Genomic DNA, 16573 nt, shown 5'->3' on the forward strand with positions numbered 1-16573 from the left:
GGGATTCCTCTAGTCTCAGTCAGACCATTAAGTATGGTCTTTTTGTGAGAATTTGGGGTCTGCATCCCACTGATCTCCTGCTCCCTCAGGGGTTCTCTGTTATGCTCCCTGTCAGGGCAGTCATCGGTTGTGGCCGGGCACCAACTAGTTCTTCTGGTCTCAGGATGATGTAAGTCTCTGGTTCATGTGGCCCTTTCTTTCTCTTGGGCTCATAGTTATCGTGTGACCTTGGTGTTCTTCATTCTCCTTTGATCCAGGTGGGTTGAGACCAATTGATGCATCTTAGATGGCCGCTTTTTAGCATTTAAGACCCCAGACGCCGCATTTCAAAGTGGGATGCAGAATGTTTTCATAATAGAATTATTTTGCCAATTGACTTAAAAGTCTGAAGGAGATAATATTTGAATTGGCCCTTGAACGATAATCAGAACCTATGCATGCTGAGTGGGTGGGAAGGGCATCCCAGGGATATGAGAAAGTGTTGTCAACAGCTCTAAGTAGAGGTAAAACAAAGGTTGTTGTTGTCGTGCGCCATCTAGGAATAGACACGGGAGGCGTTGTGGGTTTTGGAGTGGGGAGATCAAAGTGTTGCTCTCTGGTGAATTCCATTTTTTTCTCCAATGACGTGTGAAGCAAGGTCAAAAGTTGACAGTATAGTGTGGGGAAGGAAAAGTGCAGGGATTTATGGTGAGGGAAGAAGTTACGAAATAGTCATTTTGGAGAGTGGAAAAACTAGGGAAGTGATATAAAACTTAACAGCAATGTTCAGTACTCACTTGATATTTGAAGTCATGATTTTAAGGCAAGATCAATCATTGCCAAGTTTGCTTTTTCTTCCAGAAATGTTCAGCTCCTGGAGTGCAGGCAAAAGCTGGTATAGAGTTTGGTTTAATTAGAGCCCCTGGATGGTGTAAAGTTCATGCACTCAGCTGCTAACCAAAAGGTTGGAGGTTTGAGTACACCCAGAGATGCCTGAGAAGAAAATTCCTGGTGATTTATTTCCAAAAAAATCAACCATTGAGAACTCCATGGAGTACAGTTTTACTCTGACACACATGGGGTCGACATGAGTTTCAGTTGACTTGATAGCAGCTAGTGGTTTGGTTTATTTAGAGTTGACACTGGCAAGTAAATGCAGTATAGAAAAAGAAGAATGAGGTATTAATAAGTTAAAGTGTTTCCAAGGGCATGATAGTAATGAGGAACAATGAGAGCTGAAAAGAAAAAGAGAGCTGAAAATAAGAGGAGGGTAATAGGAACAAGTGGTTGATCAACGAAGTAGAGTTTTCGATAAGATACGGAATCGATAGAGTATTGTGTAAGGGTTTTGGAGGTATAGAGGGTCATAGTCAGAAAGTAGATTAGAGGAAAGGTACTCGTTGAGGAGGATGGGTCAAGGGTATGAACCTGAAAAAGCTTCAAGGAGCTCAAAGTCTTTGTGAAGCTAATGTGGTAAAAAAAAAAAGCTCCTAGACTCTCTTGGTTGATTCAAAATTTCCATGAGTCTTCTTACACTAGTGTTTCTTGTATACTTGTTTTAAACAATACTGATTTAAGAGTGAATTAGAAGTTAATTTTATTTTAAAATGTAAAAGCCAGTATAAGGTAAAGCAGATAAGATAGAAGGAAATTAATTCTGATTTGCTAAAAAATTCCTTAAAAGCCAATAGAGACTCTCTACTTGAACTGAAAGGCCTGAGATGATTAATAAATGTCCTCTGCAACTAACGAGCTGGGTCTTGACTCCAGGAAAAAAAAGAAAAAACTATAAGAAATTGAGCTATGATTGAAGTTGACAGAATTGTAAGTGGAGAACCCTTTGCCCTACACCTTAGGCAAGAGTTTGAATTGCAAAGATAGTGGTAATTCATTATGATGATGATGATGATGATAGTGACAATGGCAATGCTGAGAACACTTGTTGAGCATGTACTATGTGTCAAGCACTTTTCATAAGACTTATTTGCTATTTAATTATCTCAAATATCTATTTTGCCGATGAAGACACTAAAACACAGAGAAGTAACTTGCCTAAGTAAACAAAGGTAGTAAGTTTAAAACTCTTGGTCTTTTCACTCCAGAGGCCATCCTCTTGGTGACTACAATGTACTGTCCTCTCACTCTCATGTGTCCATATGTGAAAGAAACACAAAGCAATCTGTGAAAAGCCTCTTCTTCCAACCCCCAAGTCAAGCCCATCTTTTCTGTTCACTAACTGAATACTGACAGGTCAGGGATTATCATAGAAAGAGAAAGGAGTCACACAGAGCAAAGCACGAATTAGGAACTGGCCACACATTCAGCAGGTGATTTGGGGAAAATTATTTAATCTCTCTGAGTCTCATTTTCTTATTTGTGAGGGTGGAGAAAACACCAATGCCCTTAGTAGCATTACTGGAAAGATTGGATGAGATGACTTCCATGCAGCTCATGATAGTTTTCACCCTCCTTCAGTAGGAAAGGTTTGGATCCTGTTCATCTTTATGTTACCTAAGTTACCCTAGTAAGTAGCTGTAGAGAGTCAGTGTTTTATACATATGAGACAATGAATGGATTGATGGACTCATGGATAACTAGCTTGTAGTTGTGATTGTTGTTGTTAGGTGCCATCGAGTCAGTTCCGACTCATTGCAGCCCTGTGCACAACAGAATGAAACATTGCCTGGTTCTATGCCATCCTCACAATCATTGCTATGCTTGAGCCCATTGTTGCAGCCACTGTGTCAGTCCATCTCATTGAGGGTCTTCCTCTTTTTCACCAACCCTCTACTTTAACCAAGCATGATGTCCTTCTCCAGGGACTGATCCCTTCTGATAACATGTCCAAACTATGTGAGGCAAGGTCTTGATAGCCTTGTATCTAAGGAGAATCCTGAGATTATGGTAGGTCAAAGAAAGGAAGCTATGAAAGAGATATATTGCTCAGTGACTGCCTATAGGCCGCTCCCTATAAGCTCTAATGATGTATGTGACTTCTGGCCCAAAGCATTTAAGAAACAATGAATGACTTTCTAGCCCCCTTGCCCTGCTGGAGATTATGTAGGATACAGGTTGAGAAAGTTGATACAGAAGAGCCACTGAATGGGGACAGCCTGGATGACTTAGTCACAGCAGGAAAGAGCTCTGCTCTGGAGTTACAATAACTCCAACCAGATTTTGAATGATTCGATGGCAATGGGTTTTATTGAAGGAGCCTCGTGGCCTAATGGTTAAGTGCTCATCTAACCTACCCAGTGGCTCTACAGGAGAAAGACCTGGTGATCTGCTTCCATGAAGGTACAGCCTATAAAACCCTGTGGGGGCAGCTCTACTCTGTCACCTGGGGTTTCTATGAGTTGGAATCAAGTGAAGACACTTATAACAATAACAACAAGGCTTTATTGAGTTAATTTGTTTCTGTAGCATAGCGTAGCTTATCCTGCCTCATATAGAAGCTATTTTTTGGTGGTGGGGAGGCAGTGTGATTGGTAGAAAATGATCTTTCTGGCACACCAAATTGTTGTATTGAGAGTGAGGTTCAAATTAGAAATGATGACAATTAAGGAAGGGGAAAAAAAAAAGAAGAATGGAGGAAATGCTTTGAAGAAATTTTGTGATTTCATAAACTTCATAGAACATGTCACACAGGATACATAAAAAGACAATTAAAAAGCACCACCTATTTTTTTATATGTCAGGTGGAAAACCTGGTGGTGTAGTGGTTAAGTGCTACAGCTGCTAACCAAGAGGTCGACAGTTCAAATCTATCAGGCGCTCCTTGGAAACTCAATGGTGCAGTTCTACTCTGTCCCATAGGGTCACTATGAGTCGGAATCGATTCCACGGCAATGGGTTTGGTTTTGGTTTACATGTCAGGTGGGAACTTCATATCTCAGGGTATTAGAATATTTTATTACAGCTGACCTTATCCCAGAATTTAGAATATCAGGTATGAAAGAGCTCTGGAAGGTCATCAAGCGTGACCTCTTTATCTAATGAAAACATCTCAGGCTCAGAGCAGTTCAACTGAGTTTCCCAGGGTGACTCAGCAACTGAACTCAGAGGCAGAGCTGGGCTTACACGTCCTACCTGTGATCTCTCAGCCTAGTATTTTTTTCACCCCAGGTTCAGGAGGCCTTTTCTGTTATTAAGGCTGCACATGGTACCTTCTGTGTGCTCTGAAAGAGTTAACGTGGCTTCCAAAGGGTTATTATTCTTAAGCTCTGCAGGAAGCCAAACTGGCTAAAAGCCATCAGAGTATTCGATCCTTCTTAAGGGTGCTCATCCAGACAAGATGAAAGTTATCCAGAGAGAATCTCAATAAAATATTTGCAGGGGGAGGGGGGGAAGGAATTCTAGCTACTCAGTTGAAAATATACATAAGTCTTTAGAGTATCGAAGCCAGTAAAGTCAGCAGTTCTCCCAGGAGGATAATGGGATCACGCCTTAATTCTCTTCATTTTTTACTTTTTTTGAAGTTCTACCACTAGGTGTATCTGAATGAGTCTGCAGAAAGTGAATCATGTTAGGGAGCTGGTCTGCGAAATGCATGGTGTTTACCGTATGGTGATTACTTGTCTGTTTGGAACAATTTTTAAAGTTTTCTGCAGTGCCTAAATTTTTCTCTTGCCTGGCTTTCCCTGCATTCTTAAGGAAATAATTCCAAGGCCCCTCCATAAACTACCCCAAAATTCTTATCTTCCATCAAAAACTCAAGAGATTTTATAATTCAGAATAATACAAAAGGTGTTATTTCTATGTTTTTTTTTTTTCTTAAACTTTATCAGATTTTCATGAACTTCTGATTAATTTAGGTCTTTGGGGTAGCAAACATCTTGGGTGTAAAAAATAAAAGAAAGCAAAAAATAAAATAAAAAACAGCCAGTGGTTACAAATATTCTTTCCACAAAGTTCTAATATAACCAGGAAGTGTGTCATAATTAAGAGAAAGCTCTAAGCAGCATGTGATGGTTAAGATTGTGTGTCAACTTGGCTGGGCCATGATTCTCAGTGTTTTGGCAGTTGCATAATGTTGTGATCATTTTCCTGTTAAAATTTAATATGTGATCACCCCATTATGGAATCTGATGAGTGGTACTGGTTGGGGTGGGGCCTCTGGCAGCTCACCATCCCCCCCCCCGCTCCCCCCGCCTTCATCTCTCCACTTTCCGCAGTCTACTTCCTTTTCCTGCTTGCCTTGTTCTGGATCCAGCAGCTATCTCTGTGCTGACCACTGGTTCTTGGGACTTGAGCTAGCAGCTTACCTGTCCATCATGGAATTCACCTATCTTGATGGCCTGCAAGCAAGAGTCCCGCTCCCCGACCTGCCTATCTTGGGTTCACCAGCCCCTGGAGCTGACTCAGGAGAAACCCTGTGGTCTTGCCTGCCAACTTTGGGGATTCCTTGACTGTCACAACCTGTGAGTGTGATCCCTGCTCTCCAACCTGCTCATCTTGGGTTCACCAGCTTCTGCAGCTCTGTGAATTAGGAAAGGACTCTATCCAGATCCAAGGACTTGGGATGTTCCAGCCCTACAATCATGTGAACTGTTTCCTTAATATAAATCTCCCTCTATATGTGTTTATACGCATTACTGGCTTTGCTTCTCTAGAGAAGCCAGCCTAAGACACAGCCCTACAGAACAGAGAACTGCCCCATAGGGTTTCCAAGCCTGTAAATCTTTATGGAAATAGACTGTTACATCTTTCTCCTGAGAAGCAGCTGATGGATTTGAACCACCAACTTTCAGACAGCAGCCAAACATTTAACCACTGCGCCACCAGAGTTCCTTTTTAACAGAAAACGTTGAGTTCCCAGGAGCCTCTGGAGCAAACATTCTAAGTACGTGTAGATTTTGATGTTTTGTTTCAGCTTTCTCATTTGGTTTATCATGAGTTTAATCAATGAAGGAATTTAAACCAAGAGAAAAAAAAATTACCCTCTCTTGCAATCATTGTACCTGGAATTTCCAAATCACTGCACGATGCTTAATCCCTGAGATTCTGATTGAGGCAACTGCTATCTCTAAATCATACAGGGACATGTATTCAGAAAGCCACGTTCAACCCTATGCCAGCAAGAGCCCATCTGCTTATGGAAATAAATCTAAGAGTAAAAGATGTGTTTCAGCCATACCCTTCATTGTCAGCAATGTTACTAAAAAAAAAATGTTACTACCACGGTAAAAATAACGAAGGAGAAAGGGGCACGTGTTTCAAGCTGGGATTATACAAATATGTATCATATGCAAATATGAGTTAAATAAGATCCTTTATGCCTCTGTCCTGTGTTACGCAGAGTTCACTAATTATTTGTGGCCAGGTGGCACCCTGGGTGACACCCCTGATCCTTCAGAACACTGGGCCTCCTTTTAGTGCTTTTCCTAATGCCCAGGAAGGAAGAAACATTCTTTGCAATGCACCCATGGCCAGTTAAACTTGGTTTTTATCAGCGAAGCTTCGGTATATTTTAAAACAAGAAGAAGCAGAAAACCTAATAAAGATGGAGGTTGTGCAGGAGCCTGCCACAGTTGTCTTTCTTCTGCCCCAAGGTGGCTGTGTTTCTCTAGATCTTTTACGAAAATAATAAGAAGAGAGAAATCGAGTGGGAGGAGGAAGAGGATATGCTTTTTTTTTTTTTGTTATTAACTTTTTTTTTTATAATAACTTTTATTAAGCTTCAAGTGAACGTTTACAAATCCAATCAGTCTGTCACATATAAGTTTACATACATCTCACTCCCTACTCCCACTTACTCTCCCCGTCTTGAGTCAGCCCTTTCAGTCTCTCCTTTCTTGACAATTTTGCCGGCTTCCCTCTCTCTCTATCCTCCCATCCCCCCTCCAGACAAGAGTTGCCAACACAATCTCAAGTGTCCACCTGATATAATTAGCTCACTCTTCATCAGCATCTCTCTCCCACCCGCTGACCAGTCCCTTTCATTTCTGATGAGTTGTCTTCGGGGATGGTTCCTGTCCTGTGTCAACTGAAGGTCTGGGGAGCATGGCCGCCGGGATTCCTCCAGTCTCAGTCAGACCATTAAGTTTGGTCTTCTTATGAGAATTTGGGGTCTGCATCCCACTGATCTCCTGCTCCCTCAGGGGTCCTCTGCTGAGCTCCCTGTCAGGGCAGTCATCGATTGTGGCCGGGCACCAACTAGTTCTTCTGGTCTCAGGATGATGTAGGTCTCTGGTTCATGTGGCCCTTTCTGTCTCTTGGGCTCTTAGTTGTCATGTGGGCTTGGTGTTCTTCATTTTCCTTTGCTCCAGGTGGGTTGAGACCAATTGCTGCCTCTTAGATGGCTGCTTGTTAGCATTTAAGACCCCAGACGCCACATTTCAAAGTGGGATGCAGAATGATTTCATAATAGAATTATTTTGCCAATTGACTTAGAAGTCCCCGCAAACCATGCTCCCCAGACCCCCGCGCTTGCTCCGCTGACCTTTGAAGCATTCATTTTATCCCGGAAACTTCTTTGCTTTTGGTCCAGTCCAATTGAGCTGACCTTCCATGTACTGAGTGTTGTCTTTCCCTTCACCTAAAGCAGTTCTTATCTACTGATTAATCAATAAAAAAACCCTCTCCCATCCTCCCTCCCTCCCCCCCTCGTAACCACAAAAGTATGTGTTCTTCTCAGGTTTACTATTTCTCAAGATCTTATAATAGTGGTCTTATACAATATTTGTCCTTTTGCCTCTGACTAATTTCGCTCAGCATAATGCCTTCCAGGTTCCTCCATGTTATGAAATGTTTCAGAGATTCGTCACTGTTCTTTATCGATGCGTAGTATTCCATTGTGTGAATATACCACAATTTATTTAACCATTCATCCGTTGATGGACACCTTGGTTGCTTCCAGCTTTTTGCTATTGTAAACAGAGCTGCAATAAACATGGGTGTGCATATATCTGTTTGTATGAAGGCTCTTGTATCTCTAGGATATATTCCTAGGAGTGGGATTTCTGGCTTGTATGGTAGTTCTATTTCTAACTGTTTAAGATAACACCAGATAGATTTCCAAAGTGGTTGTACCATTTTACATTCCCACCAGCAGTGTATGAGAGTTCCAATCTCTCCGCAGCCTCTCCAACATTTATTATTTTGTGTTTTTTGGATTAATGCCAGCCTTGTTGGTGTGAGATGGAATCTCATCGTAGTTTTAATTTGCATTTCTCTAATGGCTAATGATCGAGAGCATTTTCTCATGTATCTGTTGGCTGCCTGAATATCTTCTTTAGAGAAATGTGTGTTCATATCCTTTGCCCACTTCTTGATTGGGTTGTTTGTCTTTTTGTGGTTGAGTTTTGACAGAATCATGTAGATTTTAGAGATCAGGCGCTGGTCTGAGATGTCATAGCTGAAAATTCTTTCCCAATCTGTAGGTGGTCTTTTTACTCTTTTGGTGAAGTCTTTAGATGAGCATAGGTGTTTGATTTTTAGGAGCTCCCAGTTATCGGGTTTCTCTTCGTCATTTTTGGTAATGTTTTGTATTCTGTTTATACCTTGTATTAGGGCTCCTAGGGTTGTCCCAATTTTTTCTTCCATGATCTTTATCGTTTTAGTCTTTATGTTTAGGTCTTTGATCCACTTGGAGTTAGTTTTTGTGCATGGTGTGAGGTATGGGTCCTGTTTCATTTTTTTGCAAATGGATATCCAGTTATGCCAGCACCATTTGTTAAAAAGGCTGTCTTTTCCCCAGTTAATTGACACTGGTCCTTTGTCAAATATCAGCTGCTCATACGTGGATGGATCTATGTCTGGGTTCTCAATTCTGTTCCATTGGTCTATGTGCCTGTTGTTGTACCAATACCAGGCTGTTTTGACTACTGTGGCTGTATAATAGGTTCTGAAGTCAGGTAAGGTGAGGCCTCCCACTTTCTTCTTCTTTTTCAGTAGTGCTTTGCTTATCCGGGGCTTCTTTCCCTTCCATATGAAATTGGTGATTTGTTTCTCTATCCCCTTAAAATATGACATTGGAATTTGGATCGGAAGTGCGTTAAATGTATAGATGGCTTTTGGTAGAATAGACATTTTTACTATGTTAAGTCTTCCTATCCATGAGCAAGGTATGTTTTTCCACTTAAGTATGTCCTTTTGAATTTCTTGTAGTAGAGCTTTGTAGTTTTCTTTGTATAGGTCTTTTACATCCTTGGTAAGATTTATTCCTAAGTATCTTATCTTCTTGGGGGCTACTGTGAATGGTATTGATTTGGTTATTTCCTCTTCGGTGTTCTTTTTGTTGATGTAGAGGAATCCAAGTGATTTTTGTATGTTTATTTTATAACCTGAGACTCTGCCAAACTCTTCTATTAGTTTCAGTAGTTTTCTGGAGGATTCCTTAGGGTTTTCTGTGTATATAATCATGTCATCTGCAAATAGTGATAACTTTACTTCTTCCTTGCCAATCCGGATACCTTTTATTTCTTTGTCTAGCCTGATTGCCCTGGCTAAGACTTCCAACACGATGTTGAATGAGAGTGGTGATAAAGGGCATCCTTGTCTGGTTCCCGTTCTCAAGGGAAATGCTTTCAGGTTCTCTCCATTTAGAGTGATATTGGCTGTTGGCTTTGCATAGATGCCCTTTATTATGTTGAGGAATTTTCCTTCAATTCCTATTTTGGTAAGAGTTTTTATCATGAATGGGTGTTGGACTTTGTCAAATGCCTTTTCTGCATCAATTGATAAGATCATGTGGTTTTTGTCTTTTGTTTTATTTATGTGATGGATTACATTAATGGTTTTTCTGATATTAAACCAGCCTTGCATACCTGGTATAAATCCCACTTGATCAGGGTGAATTATTTTTTTGATGTGTCGTTGGATTCTATTGGCTAGAATTTTGTTGAGGATTTTTGCATCAATGTTCATGAGGGATATAGGTCTATAATTTTCTTTTTTTGTAATGTCTTTACCTGGTTTTGGTATCAGGGAGATGGTGGCTTCATAGAATGAGTTGGGTAGTATTCCGTCATTTTCTATGCTTTGGAATACCTTTAGTAGTAGTGGTGTTAACTCTTCTCTGAAAATTTGGTAGAACTCTGCAGTGAAGCCGTCCGGGCCAGGAATTTTTTTTGTTGGGAGTTTTTTGATTACCGTTTCAATCTCTTTTTTTGTTATGGGTCTATTTAGTTGTTCTACTTCTGAATGTGTTAGTTTAGGTACGTAGTGTTTTTCCAGGAATTCATCCATTTCTTCTAGGTTTTCAAATTTGTTAGAGTACAATTTTTCATAATAATCTGAAATGATTCTTTTAATTTCATTTGGTTCTGTTGTGATGTGGTCCTTCTCATTTCTTATTCGGGTTATTTGTTTCCTTTCCTGTATTTCTTTAGTCAGTCTAGCCAATGGTTTATCAATTTTGTTAATTTTTTCAAAGAACCAGCTTTTGGCTTTGTTAATTCTTTCGATTGTTTTTCTGTTCTCTAATTCATTTAGTTCAGCTCTAATTTTTATTATTTGTTTTCTTCTGGTGCCTGATGGATTCTTTTGTTGCTCACTTTCTATTTGTTCAAGTTGTAGGGACAGTTCTCTGATTTTGGCTCTTTCTTCTTTTTGTATGTGTGCATTTATTGATATAAATTGGCCTCTGAGCACTGCTTTTGCTGTGTCCCAGAGGTTTTGATAGGAAGTATTTTCATTCTCGTTGCTTTCTATGAATTTCCTTATTCCCTCCTTGATGTCTTCTATAACCCAGTCTTTTTTCAGGAGGGTATTGTTCATTTTCCAAGTATTTGATTTCTTTTCCCTAGTTTTTCTGTTATTGATCTCTAGTTTTATTGCCTTGTGGTCTGAGAAGGTGCTTTGTAATATTTCGATGTTTTGGACTCTGCAAAGGTTTGTTTTATGACCTAATATGTGGTCTATTCTAGAGAATGTTCCATGTGCGCTGGAAAAAAAAGTATATTTTGCAGCAGTTGGGTGGAGAGTTCTGTATAAGTCAATGAGGTCAAGTTGGTTGATTGTTGTAATTAGATCTTCCGTGTCTCTGTTGAGCTTCTTACTGGATGTCCTGTCCTTCTCCGAAAGTGGTGTGTTGAAGTCTCCTACTATAATTGTGGAGGTATCTATCTCGCTTTTCAGTTCTGTTAAAATTTGATTTATGTATCTTGCAGCCCTGTCATTGGGTGCGTAAATATTTAATATGGTTATGTCTTCCTGATCAATTGTCCCTTTTATCATTATATAGTGTCCTTCTTTATCCTTTGTGGTGGATTTAAGTCTAAAGTCTATTTTGTCAGAAATTAATATTGCTACTCCTCTTCTTTTTTGCTTATTGTTTGCTTGATATACTTTTTTCCATCCTTTGAGTTTTAGTTTGTTTGTGTCTCTAAGTCTAAGGTGTGTCTCTTGTAGGCAGCATATAGATGGATCGTGTTTCTTTATCCAGTCTGTGACTCTCTGTCTCTTTATTGGTGCATTTAGTCCATTTACATTCAGGGTAATTATAGATAAATAAGTTTTTAGTGCTGTCATTTTGATGCCTTTTTATGTGTGTTGTTGACAATTTCATTTTTCCACACACTTTTTTGTGCTGAGGCGTTTTTCTTAGTAAATTGTGAGATCCTCATTTTCATAGTGTTTGACTTTATGTTAGTTGAGTCGTTACGTTTTTCTTGGTTTTTGTCTTGAGTTATAGAGTTGTTATGCCTTTTTGTGGTTACCTCATTATATACTCCTATTTTTCTAAGTAAAAACCTAACTTGTATTGTTCTATATCGCCTTGTATCACTCTCCATATGGCAGTTCAATGCCTCCTGTATTTAGTCCCTCTTTTTGATTATTGTGATCTTTTACCTATTGACTTCCATGATTCCGTTATGTGTATTTTTTTTTTTAATTAATCTTAATTTGTTTGTTTTTGTGATTTCCCTATTTGAGTTGATATCAGGACGTTCTGTTTTGTGACCTTGTGTTGTGCTGATATCTGATATTATTGGTTCTGTGACCAAACAATATCCTTTAGTATTTCTTGTAGCTTTGGTTTGGTTTTTGCAAATTCTCTAAACTTGTGTTTGTCTGTAAATATCTTAATTTCGCCTTCATATTTCAGAGAGAGTTTTGCTGGATATATGATCCTTGGTTGGCAGTTTTTCTCCTTCAGTGTTCTGTATATGTCGTCCCATTCCCTTCTTGCCTGCATGGTTTCTGCTGAGTAGTCAGAACATATTCTTATTGATTCTCCCTTGAAGGAAACCTTTCTTTTCTCCCTGGCTGCTTTTAAAATTTTCTGTTTATCTTTGGTTTTGGTGAGTTTGATGATAATATGTCTTGGTGTTTTTCTTTTTGGATCAATTTTAAATGGGGTTCGATGAGCATCTTGGATAGATATCCTTTCGTCTTTCATGATGTCAGGGAAGTTTTCTGTCAGAAGTTCTTCAACTATTTTCTCTGTGTTTTCTGTCCCCCCTCCCTGTTCTGGGACTCCAATCATCCGCAGGTTATCCTTCTTGATAGAGTCCCACATAATTCTTAGGGTTTCTTCATTTTTTTTAATTCTTTTATCTGATTTTTTTTCAGCTATGTTGGTGTTGATTCCCTGGTCCTCCAGATGTCCCAGTCTGCATTCTAATTGCTCGAGTCTGCTCCTCTGACTTCCTAGTGTGTTGTCTAATTCTGTTATTTTATTGTTAATCTTTTGGATTTCTACATGTTGTCTCTCTATGGATTCTTGCAACTTATTAATTTTTCCAGTATGTTCTTGAATAATCTTTTTGAGTTCTTCAACAGTTTTATCAGTGTGTTCCTTGGCTTTTTCTGCAGATATCCTAATTTCATTTGTGATATCATTAAGCATTCTGTAAATTAGTTTTTTATATTCTGTATCTGATAATTCCAAAATTGTATCTCCATTTGGGAAAGATTTTGATTCTTTTGTTTGGGGGCTTGGAGAAGCTGTCACGGTCTGCTTCTTTAAGTGGTTTGATATGGATTGTTGTCTCCGAGCCATCACTGGGAAACTAGTTTTTCCAGAAAATCCGCTAAAAAAAAACTGCAGTCAGATCCCTATCAGAGTTCTCCCTCTGGCTCAGGCTATTCAGATGTTAATGAAGCCGCCTGGGGAGGGTGGGGGACGGAACAGAGAGATAGGAGAGTAGCACCTCAGAATATAGCCAGAGTTGCTTGTCTTGCTTGGAATGACTGTTATATCTGAGATTCCCGCGGGCGCGTCGCCTATGTGTGCTGGCTGTGTGGAGATTGCCCCCAGGGGGTCTGGCCTGCTGGAGTCACGGTCAGATCCTCCGCTTCCAGCCCCACGCCCAGCGTCAAGGCTCCCCTACTGGGACGGTGCACTCTCAACTCCAAAATCAGTCGCTGCCTCCCGGGGACTTCTCGTCCCTCCAGCCGCGTGGCTGTGCCGCCCCCGTGAACCAGGTGGGCCCCCTCCCGGGGTTAGTTCAGATGGGTGGAGTAGCTCCCCGTGCTTGTGCCGCGACCAAGTGTCCCGGCTGGAACGCTGTTCTCCCCACTCCAATACCAGTCGCTGCCTCCCCGGGACTTCTCCTACCGGCTGCGTCCCACGCCGCCCGCGCGACCCGGCTGGTCCCCTTCCCGGGGTTAGTTCAGGGGGTGGAGCAACTCTCCGTGTTTATGGCGTACCTGCGAGCAGTCCAAATCCCTGCGGGACGGTTCCCCGGCTCGGATGCTGCTCTTTCTGCTCCAAGATCAGTCACTGCCTCCCGGGGACTTCTCCTACCGGCTGCGTCCCACGCCGCCCGTGGAACCGGCTGGTCCCCCTCCCGGGGTTAGTTCAGGGGGGTGGAGCAGGTCTCTGTGCTTGTGCCGTACCTGACTGGTACGCTGGCTCCAGGCTCTGGAAACTATCGCTGCTTCCCTGTATTAGTTCCTTCTCCGTCTCTAAATCTGTGTTTGTTGTTCAGGGTTCGTAGATTGTTATGTATGTGATCGATTCACTTGTTTTTCCGTGTCTTTGTTGTAAGAGGGATCCGAGGTAACGTCTGCCTAGTCCGCCATCTTGGCTCCGCCTCAGAGGATATGCTTTGATTGAAGTGGAAGAAAAACACAGAAGCAAAAAGGGGAAGAAATAGGGGGGAAGCAGGTTTAAGGGAGGGAGGGAAACTGATAGAGAGGAGGGGGAGAAGAACTAAAGACGAGAAATAAATATATTTCCTGTCTTCACAGAACATTTGGAGTTTGCAAAGCATCACCACATTCCTTTCTTTGGTGTTCTAAACAACCTGTAACTCTCTAAGGTGTTCAGGGCAGGCACAGGCAGTCCCCAGGTTACAAGCAAGATTCATTCCTAAGTGTATTGTTAAGTCAAATCCGTAGGTAAGTCAGAATAGGTGCATACGGTTTTTTTAAGCCTTACTTTAGTGCAAGAAAAGGCTCGAAGCCTATTCAATGATGTCAAAGCTGCATTATAGCAAGTGAAGGTGATTGTGATGAAGAGCCTGGTCAGTCATTTCAAAGTGAGGGTAAATTTACACAATATTAATGGCAAGGATGAGTTTTCTGTAAGTCAGACGTTTGTAACCCAGGGACTTACTGTGGCATTATGTTCAGGGCAGGTAGTATTATCCTCTCTCACAGATGAGGAAACTAAATTTCGGATAGTCAGTCACTTTCTCAAGGGAATGTTCTCAAGTTCATCAGACCTCTGGCTTTTCTTTTGAATGTTAAATGTGCTTTTCACCCCCATACAAAGGAGGGAGAAAGCAGAGGAGGTGGAGGAGAACAAAAAATAGGAGAAGAAAGAAAGGGGCAAAAGAGAAAGGAGACTGGAAGGAGAAAAAGAAGAAAAGGAAAAAGGAAAGGATGCTGGCAAGAGCTGTGGGTTCCTTCTCTCAGACCCCTTGTGTCTCCATCCTTGGGTCCCCTGCAATGTGCACATAATGGGCCATCACTAGATCAATAATTCCACATCCACAAATGCCATCAATGAAGTAAGTACTGCTAATCAGTAAAGCTGTATGTGAGAAAAAAAAAAAAAAGTGCTGGGGGCTGTGGTGGAGTCCCTGGGTGTAGCAAACGGTTAAGCACTTGGCTGCTAACCAAAAGATTGCTGGTTCAAATCCACCCAGAGGCCCCTTGGAAGGAAGGCTTGGTGATGTACATCTGAACAACCAGCCACTGAAAACCCTATGGAGCATAGTTCTACTCTGACACACGTGGGGTCTCTGGGAGTTGGAATTGACTTGATGGCAATTGATTTTTTCTTTTTTTTGGAGGGGGTGGTGGAGGGCTGTGGCAAATGGCACAGTGGTTAAGAGCTCAGCTGCTAACCAAAAGGTCTGGAGTTTAAATTCACCAGCAGGTCTTTGAGAATTCTACAGGGCAGTTCTACTGTGTCCCATAGGGTCGCTGTGAGTCGGAATCTACTCAACAGCAATGGGTGGCAATTGGAAGGGACACGCTATATCATAAATGGACAGTGGCTACAAGAATCAGCTCAGTGTGGCCCAGGGGAAGCCTGGTTCTCCAAGCATGGCCACATATTTTGAGTTTCAAGAGCCCCAGAAGTTGGGACTTTTGCGTAAGAATCTCGATTTTTCAATGTTGGCTAATTTTTTTTTAAGTTAAGCAGTGTGACCCAAGCAAAACATATTGGTGGGTCCAATTTAGCCAGTGAGTTACCACATGAAACTTCAAACTCAGTGCCTATGAACAGCCCTCTCATACCTGCGAGAAGTGCCTCCTCTTCCTCACCCCCTCCTGTCACAGATCACTTAGCTCCTCCAATTGCGATTTTATTTTTAATGCAGCTTACTTACAGAGGAGCTCTGTTTCCAGAGGTTTCGCTCTACCTCAATGAATTGTAATGAAAGGACAGCTGCTGGAGAATTTAATCAGCTTTGTGGGTGTGATATTCCTCCTGAACAGAGGAGAGACAATGAACAATAATCACCTGCAAACTACTTCTTGGTTTCTCCATTTTTTTTTTTTCATACAAGTTACTGTTTCTTGATTAAATAAGCCTTTACAACAAGCCTTAACACAAATACCACATTTCATTTATGGTGCAATAAGGGATTCTGTCTCCAATCAACTCATTTATTCCACTAAGAGTTAGGGAGTGATGATTCTTTTCATGTAAGGTCTGAACTTTGAAAGGAATTGCAAGTATCTCTTTAATAATGATTACATTTTTCTGCATTAGAAAATCCAGCTTATTTTGGATGCTTCTACTAAATGTTAGTAATCATTAAGTTAAGATTTAATGGAGTCCCTGGTTGGTACAAACAGTTAACACAATTGGCTGCTAACCAAAAGCTTGGAGGTTCGAGTCCACCCAGAAGAAAAAGCCTGGTGATCTACTTCTGTCAAAGCAGCCACTGAATACACCGCGGTGCACAGTTCTAATCTGACACACCTGGGTCGCCATGAGTTGTTGTCAACTGCCAACTGGTTTTCGCTGATAAAGACTTGATAATAGGGGCTAATTTTTTATTGTGGATTTATTATGTACAAGGCACTGTGTTAAGTTCCCTCAGGTATTATCTATAGTCTCATTTTACAGGTGAGATGCTGAGGCTCAGATAAATTAAGTAGTGTGTCTAGTGCTTGGATATATGTTTGAATTTGCTTGACTACAAATCTTACATTCTTATACCTTGTGCGATTCTACTTCCCATAA

This window comes from Loxodonta africana, chromosome 14 (assembly GCF_030014295.1).
Source record: "Loxodonta africana isolate mLoxAfr1 chromosome 14, mLoxAfr1.hap2, whole genome shotgun sequence".
In the NCBI taxonomy this organism is placed as follows: Eukaryota; Metazoa; Chordata; class Mammalia; order Proboscidea; family Elephantidae; genus Loxodonta; species Loxodonta africana.